This window comes from Ursus americanus, chromosome 13 (genome assembly GCF_024610735.1).
Source record: "Ursus americanus isolate L20-20 chromosome 13, mUrsAme1.1.p, whole genome shotgun sequence".
NCBI classification, from domain to species: domain Eukaryota; kingdom Metazoa; phylum Chordata; class Mammalia; order Carnivora; family Ursidae; genus Ursus; species Ursus americanus.
Genome location: NC_142139.1, coordinates 64,428,803 through 64,443,493, shown reverse-complemented (window position 1 = coordinate 64,443,493; position 14,691 = coordinate 64,428,803). Strand labels below are relative to the sequence as shown.

Genomic DNA, 14,691 nt, shown 5'->3' with positions numbered 1-14,691 from the left:
GATGACATAATACTCTACATAGAAAACCCTTAGAACTCCACCAAAAAACTATTAGAAGTTATAAATGAATTCAGTATAGCTGCAGGATACAAAATTAATACCCAGAAATCAGGTGTATTTCTACACACTAATAATGAAGTAGCAGAGAGAAAAATTAAGAAAATGATTCCATTTACATCCACATCAAAAAGAGTAAAAAACCTAAGTATAAACTTAACCAAGGACGTGAAAGACCTGTACACTGAAAACTATTAAACCTCAATGAAAGAAACTGAAGATGACACAAACAAATGGAAAGATATTCCATGCTGATGGACTGGAAGAATTAATATTGTTAAAACGCCCATACTACCCACCCAAAGCAATCTGCAGATTTGATGCAAACCCTATCAAAATACCAACAGCATTTTTCACAGAACTAAAACAAACAATACTAAAATTTGTATGGAACCATAAAAGGCCGTGAACACCAAAGCAATCCTGAGAAAGAACAAAGTTGGATCTATTATAATCCCAAATTTCAAGATATGCTACAGGGGGGCGCCTGGGTGGCACAGCGGTTAAGCGTCTGCCTTCAGCTCAGGGCGTGATCCCGGCGATCTGGGATCGAGCCCCACATCAGGCTCTTCTGCTATGAGCCTGCTTCTTCCTCTCCCACTCCCCCTGCTTGTGTTCCCTCTCTCGCTGGCTGTCTCTATCTCTGTCGAATAAATAAATAAAATCTTTAAAAAAAAAAAAAAAAAGATATGCTACAAAGCTGCAGTAAACAAAACAGTATGATACTGACACAAAAACAGACACATAGATCAATAGAACAGAAGAGAGTCCAGAAATAAACCCACGCTTATATGGTCAATTAACCTACGACAAAAGAGGCAAGAATACACAATAGGGAAAAGACAGTCTCTCAATTAATGGTGCTGGGAAGAAGGGACAGCTACATGTGAAAGAATGACCATTTGCTTACACCAAACACAAAAAGAAATTCAAAATGCATTAAAGACCTAAATGTGAGACCTGAAGCCATAAAAATCCTAGAAGAGAACATGGCTAGTAATTTCTTTGACACTGGCCTTAGCAACATTTTTCTAGATTTGTCTCCTAAGGCAAGGGAAACAAAAGCAAAACTATTGGGACTGCATCAAAATAAATGTTTTTGCACAATAAAGGAAACCAAGGACAAAATAAAAAGGCAACTCTACTGAATGGGAGAAGATATTTGCAAATGACATAGCCAATAAGGTGCCAGTATCCAAAATATATGGAGAATCTATACAACTCAACACCCCCAAAATAAATAATCTGATTAAAACTGGGTAGAGAAACTGCATAGATATTTCTCCAAGAAGACATACAACTGGCCAACAGACACATGAAAGATGCTCAACATCACTCATCATCAGGGAAATGCAAATCAAAACACAATGAGATATCACCTCACACCTGTCAGAATGGCTAAAATCAAAAAGAAATTTTAGAAATTAAAAAAAATTAAAATACGAATCACAAGTGTTGGTGAGGATGTGGAGAAAAAGGAACTCTCATGCACTGTTGGCAGGAATGCGAACTGGTGCTGCCACTGTGAAAACAGTATGGAGTTTCCTCAAGAAATTAAAAATAGAAATACCATCTGATTCCACTACTGGGTATTTACCCAAAGAAAATGAAAACACTACTTTGAAAAGATATATGCATCCCTATGTTTACTGCAGCAATATTTACAGTAGTTAACATATGGAAGCAACCCAAGTGTCCACAGACAGGTCAAGACGACACAGGGTACACATACAATGGAATATTACTCAGCCATAAAAAAAATGAGATCTTGCCATTTGCGACAACATGGACAGACCTAGAGGGTATTATGCTATGTGAAACAAGTCAGAGAAAGACAAATACCATATTGATTTCACTCCTCTGTGGAATCTAAGAAACAAAGCAAATAAACAAAAAGCAGAATCAGACTCATAAAAACATAGAACTGATGGTTTCCAGAGGGGATGGGGGGGCAGGCAAAATGAGTGAAGGGGAGTGAGAGATACAGGCTTTCAGCTATGGAATGAATAAGTCATGGGGATGAAAGGTACGGCAAAGGGAATATAGTTGATGTTATTGTAATGGCATAGTATGGTGACACGGTAGCCACCCTTGTCGTATAGAGTTGTTGAATCACAATGTTGTATACCTCAAACTAATACAGCATTGTGTGTCAACAAGAAGGGAAGAGAAGGAGAGGAGGAGCAAGGGAGGAAGGAAGGAAGGGAGGGAGGGAGGGAGGGAGGGAGGGAGGGAGGGAGGGAGAGAGAGAGGGAGAGAGGGAGGGAGGGAGAGAGGGAGGGAGGGAGGGAGGGAACAAACGAACAACTGCTTCATGTCTGAGCACACTTCAAGTATGCCCTGGCCAACATCAGGTCTAAACTAGGAACTGACCTTGTAATGAATCTTTCTTAAGATTTCAAATCAGAGAAGCCTATTACCCAGCAATTGCTTCTTCTCAGTATCTACCCTAGAGAAACACACGCATTGCAAAGAGGCATGTGCAGCCAAGTTCACTGTAACAGCTTTTGTAACAGTAGAGGATTTACAACCAACGTAAATGTCCATCAATTAGGGGAAGGTTCTCAGGAAGGCCAAGCAGGAGTTAGACAAAATCAAGAAGTCCTAGATAGCCGGACAGGAAGCAACCACCAAGTTGTCCCGTTGTGGGGGACAGGCGAGCAACAGCACAGTGCTTTCAGCGCAACGCACTGAACTCCTTTTAAGATCTACAGGTATAGGGGCACCTGGGTGGCACAGCGGTTAAGCGTCTGCCTTCGGCTCAGGGCGTGATCCCGGCGTTATGGGATCGAGCCCCACATCAGGCTCTTCTGCTGTGAGCCTGCTTCTTCCTCTCCCACTCCCCCTGCTTGTGTTCCCTCTCTCGCTGGCTGTCTCTCTCTCTGTCGAATAAATAAATAAAATCTTTAAAAAAAAAAAAAGATCTACAGGTATAAACACAAGTATGTAAGGCATCTGAATACCCACAAACTCCTAACAGAGGTTAACCTCTGGAGAAGGACTGGGATTAGGAGTGGTTGTCAAGGAAGATTTTGTTTCCTCTGGGAAGTTTGCGTTTGGGTGGGTTTTGGGGTTTTTTTTTTTTTCCTACAGAGAATGTATTCATGCACTACTTTAGTAATGAAAATTTCATTTAACGTTTGAAGTTTTTTAAAAAGAAAGAAAGGGAAAAAAAAGAAAAAAGAAACTGACACAGTTTAATACATTTCAATAATGTGTTGGGGGCAATTTCTATCTGCATCTGACACATGCTTTCCAGGAGGCTGAGAGCTCAGCAGCCAGCGAGCAGGCTTTGCAACACAGATCTTGTTACAATATTACAAGCCCAACAGGGTAACTCTCTGGATCATTAAATTTATATGCTAGTTCAAGGAAGAGGCAGGAAAAGAGAGAAAGTATGTCAGGGGGCTTTCTGGGAAATCCACCGGGACGTGCTAGGAGCAACTGCAGTTCTCCTAGTTGAGCATTCTAGCTCTCCAACACAACCAGCTAACACACACTTGCCAATAATGGCAGTTTTGCCCAACCACACATACTCCATCTTAGGCCTCGTGTCTGTGCCTCAGACTCTTCTTTTCAGAATTCCTAACATTAATCTGGATCCCATGGACTAATGAGAAGGAAGACTCTGTAGGTACGAGCAGACAAGCACCAAAAATGATTTACTTACCAGGGCCACCTAACCATATAGAATACTGACTTTTAAACACACACTCTTCCGGCTCTTCAAAGTACTACTCAGAAACACAGCATTTTCATATTAAGAACCTAGGAGGCAAAACTAACCTGGGGTGGTAGAAATCAGAGCTATAGTACTTCTGGTTGGGGGTGGGGGGAGGATAATCTGGAAATGGTCACAAGGAACATGTCTGGGGTGATACAAATGTTCTGTCTCAAAACACATTTGTCAAAACTGATTAAACAGCATACTTAAGATCTAAGCATTCCACTGTATGCAAATTATACCTCAATTAAAAAAAAAAAAGCTTCTCAAACACTGTTTCTCTGCTGGCTGCAGCAGAACTTTGAGCTGTCCTATCAGACATCTGAAATTCTGTTGTGCTATGTAAAGAGCTCGAGTACCATGGCGACAGTCACCATAAAAATAGATAACAAGATTAAAATGGATAGAGGACACATGAATTTAAGAACGGCACACCAAGAGCAATTCATTTCCAGCAGAAGAAAAATAGAAAGAGGAGAGGGAGTTTTTCATTCTGCCAGCACTGAAAAAAACAGCCCCTGAAAGTGGTTGTTTTTACTAAAAGAGTTTTATGGCTTCCCTATACTCAAACGACAAAAAAGGCTGTGAACGGTTATTTCTTATCATACTCTGCTTTATAAAAATTAAGAAACAAAAAAGCGTATGATAGTCTAAGTGTTTCCCATACCTCTGGTATGGGGCCCAAGGAACCAGTTCAGAGCAATTCAAGAAACCCAGCTAGCTGATGGGCCATACTCTGCAAGGCCCCAGATGATACTGAGCTAAAGGACACTCGGGCCCTTGATCATTGAGGGCACAAACATTGCCAACTTTAGTTCTAAATAACTAAGTTCTGCCTCTGTTTTTTCCATACATCTAAACTGTCCTTCCCTACTTCCTGCACCCCCAAATTGCTTTACTCCACGTAAAGAGAGCACTTTCTTGCCAAAGACTGATTTTTCAAGTGCCAAAATGTGAGGCGAGATCACGGGGACACAGAAATCATCTTGTGATATTCTCCAAAGATGAGATAAGCCTCTGCCCTCTCTGCAGAGCTCTCTAAGAAACTTTGGCTATAGGATTTAACCCTAGCATTGCACAACCCCCCCCCACCCTGTCAAACAACAAAAAGTAATCCAAAAATATCAGGAAGAAAATCTAAAAATTTTAAATAATCTCAGTAGATTCTAAATAGGCCCTATATTTAAGTAAAATTTAGGCAAAACTAAACTAAATCAAATTTTATAGAAATAGAAATTTTATTTTCTATGTGTAAGCTATTAATAAATTTAAAAAGTAAACATTTTTAACTCAAACCACAAACGTATTGTCTGATATAAACCAAATATGTGCATGCCTGGGAAACCCCACTCCAAAGTTTCTTTAAATTTGTGCCTTGTTCTCTTTGTCCCTGGACCTAGAGAGCCATCACGAGGCTCAGTCTTATCCCTGGTGTCAAGATAGTTTTAAATGTGCTATAGCTGGGGATATAAATCTATGGTGTGGGAGATGAAGGAGGAAGGAGATGAGCAAGGGTACTCCCAGGTCCTCCACAGCCCAGAGGACGATCCATCATTCAATTAAAGGACCCCACCTTCATTCACTCATTATACTGAATAAAACTGGCCAATAAACACACTTCGACGTGTTCATTAATTTTATTATTGCCACTTCCACCCCGCCCCCACTTTCTTGCTTTTCTGAAAGACCAAATTCAGTTTTCAGCAGCCCTGGGGCCACAGCCCTACCAACCATGAAATAGCCTCTAAAATGACCCCAGAAGGGTCTCTCAAAATGTGGGGACTCACATATTAAACATTTTTTAAAAGAGCTTCCGTGATGACGCTGACTCAAATACCACGCAACTAGAGCTATGTCCCCTATTGCACATTATCTTTCAGCGTTGACAAGTCACATAATAACCCTAGGACCTGGAAAGGACTCTGGAGGTCAATCTAATTCCTGTCCTCTTCTACAGCAGCCCTAATCAATAGCTTTCGGCCCAAACAGAGTACCTCTGACAGTGGGAAGCTCACTACTCCATGGGCAGACATCTCTGTTGCTGGACAGCTCTGCCAGATACAAACCCCGTTTTCATGGTGAACCGAAGTCTGTTCTCCACGTATTTAGGGGAGACTTAAGGAAACTTAAGGAAATTTAAAGTTATCAACTTCAGTGCAATCATTGTACAGGGAAGGAATCCTGTAATGTATAATCATTCTACAGATGAGAGATGGGAAACTAGAGAGGATAGAGCAATTGTTCTATCCACTGATCATATTCCAAACACCAGGAGTAAAAATGAGTAAATGTACTCTTTCCTATGCCTGATAACCATGAAAATACATGAAAGCACTATCGTGCACCCACCCCATGAGTGTACTCACTCCAGTCATTTCTGATCCTACATCATCCTAGTGTCCCTCCCAAGGATAAAGTCTTGCTTGCTTGTGTTTCCCTTAAATCCTGCCTCCCCGACCCCCTCATAGCCCAAAGGTCAAATGACCAGAAGAAGTCATTAAAAATAGATCCCGTGATTGGATCGATGAATTTCTGATTCAGTTATGAACTAGATTCAATTTTCTAAAAGCTTCACCCCACTCAGGGCTCACATTAAACCATGAACAACAGAACAATCTCAAAACTTTTTTCCCCACATGATTTGCCCCTCCTCCACATGCCTGAGTACAAGAAGGCTATAGTGTGCTTGTCTATTCACCTGTCAAGCTCCCTCTTTCAATTAGATCACCAATTCCAGGTCCGGGGTTGAGTCTTATTTTGTGACTCCAGTGCCTAAACCAGGGCTTGACATATAGTAGGGAGGAACTCAAGATCAGTCGGAATAAACCATCTACCTTTACCCTATCCTGTCCTTGAACCATAAAATGTTTTTTTTTTTTAATAGCAGTGATCAAGAGAATGAAAAGACAAACCACAGACTAGGAAAAAAAAATATTTGCAAAAGACACATCTGATAAAGGACTGTTATCCATAATATACAAAGAACTCGTAAAACTCAACAATAAGAAAACCAATAATTCGATTAAGAAATGGGCCAAAGATCTTAACAGATACCTTACAAAAGAAGATACACAGATGGCAAAAAAAGCACATGAAAAGATGTCATCACATATCACTAGGTAAATGCAAATTAAAACAAGATACCACTGCACACCTATGAGAATGGCCAAAATCCAGAGCCATGACACCACCAAATGCTGGTGAGGATGTGGAGCAACAGGAACTCTCCTTCATTGCTGGTGGGATTGCAAAATGGTACTGCCACTTTGGAAGACAGTTTGGAAGTGCCTTACAAAACTAAACATTCCCTTATCATTATGATCTGGCAATCACACTCCTTGGTATTTATCCAAAGGAGTTCAAAACTTATGTCCACACGAAAACCTACAGCAGCTGTCGATGTTCACAACAGCTTTATTCATAAAAAGTCCTGAAACTTGGAAGCAACCAAGATGCCCTTCAGGAGGTGAATGGATACATAAACCGCGGCACATCCAGACAATGGAGTATTCTTCAGTGCTATAAAGAAATGAGCTCTCAAACCATTAAAAGACATGGAGGAAGTTTAATTGCATATTACTAAGCAAAAGTAGCCAATCTGAAAAGACTATATGCTGTATGATTTCAACTATATGACAACCTGGAAAAAGTGAAACTGTCCACAGTAAGAAGTAAATGTGGTTGCTGAGGGTTGGGGGAGATACATATATATAGGCAAAGCACAGAGGACTTTAGGGCATAAAAGTACTCTGTATGATACTTAATGATGGATACGTGTCATTATACATTTGTCCAAACTCATAGAATGTACAACACCAACAGTAAACCCTAATGTGAACTATGGTCTTTGGGTGATTAGACATGTCAATATGGGTTCACCAATTGCAACAAATGTACTACTCCGGTGGGATGTCGATAGGGCGGGAGGCTGTGCATGGGGCAGGGGGCAGGGAGTAAACAGGAAATCTCTATACCTTTTCAATTTTGCCTTAAACTCAAAACTGCTCTAAAAAAATACATTAAAAAATATATAGCAGTGCTTTTCCCATTATGTTATAAAATACACATTATAGAAAATACAAATAAATTTAAAATGTAAAAAAAAGTCACTCAACTCCATCCACCCTTCCAGTATCTGTAACTTAGTATTAGAATTACTAGTATATTTACTTCCAGCCACTTTCTATGCACTTTGTTTCTTTAAGATTTGAAATCATATTGTAGAGGCACCTTAAGTTTTAGCAGAAACATTTGTCCGTGTTATTTTAAAGCTACTCCTAAACATGATTTTTTTAAAGATTTATTTATCTTGGGCAGACAGTGACAGAGACAGTGTGTCAGTGGGAGGGGCAGAAGGAGAGGGAATCTCAAGAAGACTTTGCACTGAACGTGGGGCTCGATCTCACAACCCTGAGATCCCGACCTGAAGCCAAAACCAAGAATTGGGCACTTAACCAACTGAGCCACCCATCACCCAGCTGCCCCCTAAACGTTGTTTTAATGGCTTCATTATATTCTATCTTAAAGACATATCCATCAGAATCACTTGTAGGTGACTTTCAGTCCAGTCACACTATGGGATATTTAGGCTGTTTCTAATTTTTCACTAGAGTTTAAAAAAAAAAAAAAAACCTTCAAATAATCTCTGTGCATAAACACCATCTACATTTTGGATATGGTCTTTGCTGTACTTCTAGAAGTGGAATTAACTTACCAGAACGTGTGAACAATTCAAGTTTTACAAACTAAATCAGACTTTGTATTTATCCCTTACCGAATTTCTTTTTTAATTTGGGCCTTCATCCTGGATGAGTGTGAGCCTTCATCTATCTACTCAATCAGCAATCCCTCCCACCTCGGAGCCATCACCAACGCTGACAAACCCACCTCTGTGCGGCCATCCACCACACTGGGAAAATGCTGAACACTCAAGGCCAAGAATAGAACCCTGTGCCACTCATCTTCAGACCCCCTTCCAGGCTGACTCAGTGCCACTAATTAACAGTTTTTGCATATGACTGTCAAATTAATAACACCATCCAGCCCACATTCTACCGCTTATTTAATATGGACCATCATATCTGAAGAAACTGTTAAATACTTTACGAAAGCCAGAGCGCATCATAGCTGGTCCCTCATTCCTCTGTTCTAGTAACTGAACCACCCTGTAAAACAGGAAATGGGTTCAATTTGATACCAGTAGGATGTCAGGATAACCAGAAGTCAGCCTGAAGCAGAGAGCGCTTCACCTTCGACTTCTGTTAATGTCACAACAGCAATAGTTTAAGTCATCAGATTGTCAAGCTGCATAGAGCAGGGCAACAACTGCTCCGTCCCTCTCACCTGTAGCTCACCTGGGGAAATGCTCGGACTCACTGGTGGTTATGGACCTGCAGGGTAAACCAAACTGTCTCTAGACCACAGAGACCTGAATTTACTCACTTTGGCTGGTCCCAAAATAAGCCTAGTTTTCAGGGGTCATTGGCACTAACACCAAGGTTTGAACCAATAATTCTGTGGTCATTTTGAATCCTGGATTACGAATCTCTGGACCCTAGAGGCCTACCCCCTAGGAGTATCCTAGGAATAGGGAAATAAGAAATGACACAGCCCCTCTCTTCGCTGTTCCTTTATTACTGACTCACATAACCAAAGATCCTGAGAATCTAATGTCATATGGCATTTGACAGTGGTGACTCACATCTCACCAAATTATTACCCCAACATCATTCTCAGAAGATACGTGCCAGGAGCCACCATCTACCCATGCCAGCCAGAAGTAGCAAAAGCGAAGGCTTAAGAGATCTTGGGGTCACTAGAAATTGGCCTCACAATACAGAACACAGCCCAAAGCCCTCTCTAACTAGTACCACTCCAATCACCAGAAAAATATTCCAAAGTTCTAGCCAGCAGCAACTCAGAAAGTGCTGCTGACTTGCCTAAAACAAATCACTTGTACACAAATATCTCCGATTCCATCATGTCACACTCCCACCCAAATCCCCCAGTGGTCACCCAAAGCCAGGACAACCATCTCAAGTTCCCTAGGTTGGCATTTAGGTCTCTCGAAAGATCAGATCACAAACCCAAAGGCCTGCAGGACTAAAGAGGGAATGTAAAGCGACCACACTCACGTAAAAGGAGTACTGGGACTATGATAACTGGGGACCACCGGGCCTGGCTCCCGTCCACAGGGGGCCACCACTATTCACTGCCTAATCTGATTCTTTGAGTCCCCAGTCCAGAAGTGTACTGGATTTTTCCCAATTTCTTAAAACCTTTGTGTATTCCAAATCGTAACACTTCTGTAGGCAGAATACATTCTTTGGGTCACTAGTTTACAACCCCTACACTTTGATCCTAACCCACCTTTCCAGGCTGGCTTCTCCCCATTCTCTAATAAGAACCATCTTTTATCCACTCTTACACACACTGTGCACATCCTAACTCCAAGCCTTGTTCATGTCACACACACCCCCACCTGTGCGGCACCATGTGACACCCCAATGAGTTCATCCCAGACTTCCTTCCCTATCCCCAAAAGTGTTCCCAAGCCACTCCAGCACAAGCTGCTTGCCTCCCCCACCCTACCCGCCAAGAACCCTACAGGGACTTATTTTTCGCTTTGGCATTTAATCATCGGTATACCTTCTCTCTCCAACTAGCCTGTAAATGTTCAGTCTTTTCCTCATGCTTCCTTCCACTTACAGCACTAGTAAGGGGAGCCCTGCACACGAGCAGTTAATAAACACTTTCTAGATGTGAAAACTCTCTATAACTGTGTTTTCCAAACCGGGGGTTATATCCATGACAGAGTGGCTAAGTCAACTTAGCAGGAGGCAGTAAGCATTTTTAAATGAAAAAGAAAAGAATGGAAAATAAAAGTACCAAAGGAGATTGCACCAAGCAAAGGAAAGGAGTACTTCAGGAACTTAAATTAGATTTTTACATACATGATTTAGTGTACATTGGTCGTGATGTAAATTTTACTTCTTAATGTATGTCACAGACAAAAACAGTGCAAAAAAACACTACTTTTTAAAGAGTAAATTAGCTCAACCACTGCTCCATGCAACCTTTTTGACAGTCATCTATTACCTATAAAGGAAAAATAGCTGATGGACGCCTCCGCCCACGCAAGCAGCTTTCCCTGCTAGTTCACTGATCCTGCATCTCAGAGAAACAAGGAGGCTCCAGAACTGTAAGTACATTCTCCCCGGCGTTCTGCAACTTTTTGCAATCATCCTCCAAATTCGCCAGCCCTCAGATGTTGCAAGTTGAGGCCTGGGGAATTTGCTCAGCAAATCATCCTAAGTCACCCTTGCAACAAGAAAGCGGAATTCAGAGCTCAGAAAAAAACGGCACCAGCTCCCCGCTGCAGGTCGCTTCGTGGTTCCTGGGAACTGGCAATGGCACAGGTTAGGACAGACCTGGCCCTGGGACAAGCAGTCTCCCTAGGCCCCAAATTCCCTCCTTGCTCCTTGCTGGTCACCTTGCTCCTCCCCCATCTTGTGGCTTCCCCCACACACACCTACGAAGGGACACCAGGACTAGCCTGAAGGTCTCAGTGGACAGCAGTATTCAACTTGCTTCAAAGCCCAACAATTTCTGTGTTTAGCAAATTCCATTCTTCCCTTCCATCTCCAATCTCAAGTTGCTTTGCCAACTTCAGGTTCAGGACCTGGCAATGTCATCTGAATGGCAATACAGAACAGAGTCTTCCAATTCAGACCCTCAGTCCCACACACTAGCATCTTCTACTGCTAGGACCTACAACCTATGACCAAGACAACATCCTACTCAGAGTGCCTTCCCTCTCCCAGCTTTGGCAGCCCGGTTTCCCACCAATCTCAGAGCCTCAGTTGCTTGCAAGACACCTATGTTTGGACGTCTTGGCAAATACGACAAACCTCTGCAGCCTGTCAATTGCTTCTCTCCAAAACACACATTTCTGATTTCTCGAGTTACCAGCTACAGCAGTTCCAAGGCCCTGGCGTGTAATCAATTTCCACAAAGAATTAATTTCCATTCATCTCCTTCCTTCACCCTGCCCGTCAACAGATTATTTCAACAGTAATGCTTCTAAAACCCACCCTCTTTTCCATTTCCAGTTATCCCAGTCCAAACTCTGAGCACTCCACAACTATAACAGTCTACTGATTTGTCTCCGAACATTACTTCTACAAACCTTTCCAAACACCCTTTCGTTACGTCACTCTCTGGCTCAAAAACCTTTCATGTCTCCCCAGTACACACAGGGTAAAGTGCAATTCCCCAGTCTGGCTTTCTAGGACTTCACAATCTTAACCATTGTTGCTCTCCATCTTTATCTCCTGCTCAGGAAACGTTCCCTCGTCTGGCCAAGCCCATCTCCTGTCTCTCAGGAAAGCCATGTTCAATGGCACCTCATGACCCATCTCAAGGGTCCCATCCTCCTGGAATACAGTGCGGTTGTATACAGAATTTTAATACAGTTCCTGCCCATAGCCCTCTTCTTGAGCTCCAATAGCACCTCTTCTACTCCTCGCATTTTGACAGTTAATTGTGCCTTATCTTGCGGTCTTATTTCACATGCTCAAGCCTTTCTGTCTCCTCCAAGAGATTATAAACCCTGGAAGGAATCATCTCATGTATCTTTTGCATCCTCCCTCACCAAGATAAACTGTTTGAACCTATTCTCCTCTGGCACCTGTTACTTCTCCCTCTCTTGCCTTTGGGTCTTGGCCAGTGAGTTACTCTCCAAGTGCCTAACTTATTTCATAACTTAGTACCCTAAATCCATTCCCCAACTCTAACCTTTCCTTTGATATTAGTCCTCCCACCCACCACCCACCCCTAGCATTTACAGTAATTTCAGCAGCCACAGCACATTAATTTGAACTTGAGCTCTCAAATCAACTCCCACCTGGTCAGTAGGATTTCTGAGGCCTTAGATTTCTTGTGTGCCTCTTATCATCTCTCCCTGAGAGCCTGGCAGGGTGCTGAGAACACAGCAGCCCCTCAAAAGTACCTGTGGAGTTGAACTTAATTGCTGTTTCCCTATGTTTCAAGTTCCTTGAGACCCGGAACCTCTGTTTACACAACACCTCAGGAGGGTGTCAAAAAAGCCTTCAATACCTGTTGATCACTCACTTTCAAGCAAACTGCACCAGAGCCACTTTTCTAGAAAGAGGAGTGTAAAGAAGATAGCGGTGGCCTGTAGGCAACCCTGCGCCTGGAGGCCTGACATCAGGAGAACGCCTGCCTGGTGGAAATGTTCCAAAGCCACCGAGAACTGCCCAGGACTGCCTGAAATCAAGGAGGCAGTGCCACCCCCACCGCCTGGCAGGTGGGATTCTTTACATTTCGGAGTCAATCCTCAAGTGAAGGCGCTGAGCCCTTAACTCCCAGGCAAGGAAGAAAATTCTGCCTTTGAAATTGTTTGCACATGACAAACTCCCTGTCCAGGCCCCCACCCGAGCACCCCACATGCCCACAGTGCCATTTCCAAGGAGGGCCAGGAGCCACCGGTGAGGAGAGGCAGGGTTTAACCGCCTGGAAGGAAGTGCGGGTGGACAAAAGGGGACAGAAAGGGTGGGGGGCAGCCCCCGAGGTGGAGGGTGTGTCGCGCCGCGCGTCCCGGAGCCCGGCACTCGCTCGCTCGCTCGCTCGTTCGGTGGAGTGGGCAGGAACGCGCGGGGCGCCGGGAGGGCTGGGCTGGCGGCCCAGCCGGAAAGGGTCAGGGAGGGGGCAGGTCAGTCTCCGTCGGACAGGCGACTCCGGACAAGCGCTCAAAGTTGGGGAGGGGGTTCCTCTGCGAGCGCCCGCGGCGGGCAAAATAAACAAGGCGGCGCACGGGAGAGCGGGCGGCCACCCCCCACCCAGCCAGCGCGGGCACTGGCACTGCCGCAGCGCCCCCGCGCCCCGACCGGCCGCTAACCCGGCGGCGCCCGCCTCCCGGGCCCTCAGGCCAACGGCCCGGCCCCCGCGGGCGTGCGGAGCGTGGGAAGTTCCCGGGCCGCCCCCGTCCCCGGGCTGCAGCGCCGCGAGGTCCCCGCGCAGCTCACCTCGCCCAGCCACGAGCAGCAGCGCGGGCCGGGCAGCTCCCGCTCGGACAGCTCGGCTTGGCTCGGGGCTGCAGCTGCCGCGGCCCCTGCCCGCCCACCCGGCGCGGCCCACCGCCCCGCTCCGCTCCGGCCGCCCGCCCGCCGAGGCTCCGTTCGCGCCCACCTGGCCGGCCTGCCCTCCCTCTCCGGGACAGTGCGCTCACGTACGCGGCCGCGGCCACAACCCGGCCCGGATTCCCCGCCCGGGAAGGGAGCGGAGGAGCGCGCCAGCCAGCGAGCGAACGAGCGAGCCTCGGGGACACACCCCCCCCGCCCGCCCCCTTCCCCAGCCACAGGCGCCGCGCGCGCACGCGGCCTGCGCGCCCCCGCCCGCCACGCGCGCCCGCGCCATCCCCACACACCCACCGCGCGCCGGGGATACACACCCCCGGCCGCCCGTAGACAGTGGGCGCTCAATAAGTGCCCGAGCGACTCCTCGCGCACATGCGCACTTGAACCTGACCGAGTTGTGACACCCCCGCCCCCACCCCAAAATCGGAACCGGCGCCTGCAGCCCCAAACCAAACTTGAGTGTTTGCCTTTTTTCACTGAACCGCAAACCGAGCCAAAGTTTCTTGCTGTTGTTTTTCCAGGCCTGGCTCTGGGATGGGCTTCTCCGAAAGAGGCCGAGCTCGCCCCAGGGCGGGAAAGGAAGCCAGAGAGCTCTGGGCGCCAAGGACGGGATTTGGCGGGGGCGATAGAGACCCAGGCCGCGCAGCCGGCACCCGCTCCGAGCGCAAGCGAAAGCGCGAGAAGGAGGGAGCGTTGGAATCAACCTTTCCCATTTTCTTTCTGGGTTAAGGGTTTTTTTCTCCATTTTATGAC

General features: G+C 45.4%; 1 protein-coding gene across 2 annotated transcripts in view; it reads right to left on the bottom strand.

Moving 5' to 3' along the window:
* Positions 1-14,094, bottom strand: part of ZNF395 (zinc finger protein 395) — a 43,115-nt gene extending 29,021 nt beyond the window's left edge. Inside the window, exon 1 of one of the 2 annotated variants that reach the window (XM_045773978.2) lies at positions 13,991-14,094. The gene's annotated coding sequence lies outside the window, so the exon portion shown is untranslated. The other variant, XM_045773977.2, reaches the window with a different exon arrangement.
* Between the last annotated feature and the right edge of the window lie 597 nt (positions 14,095-14,691).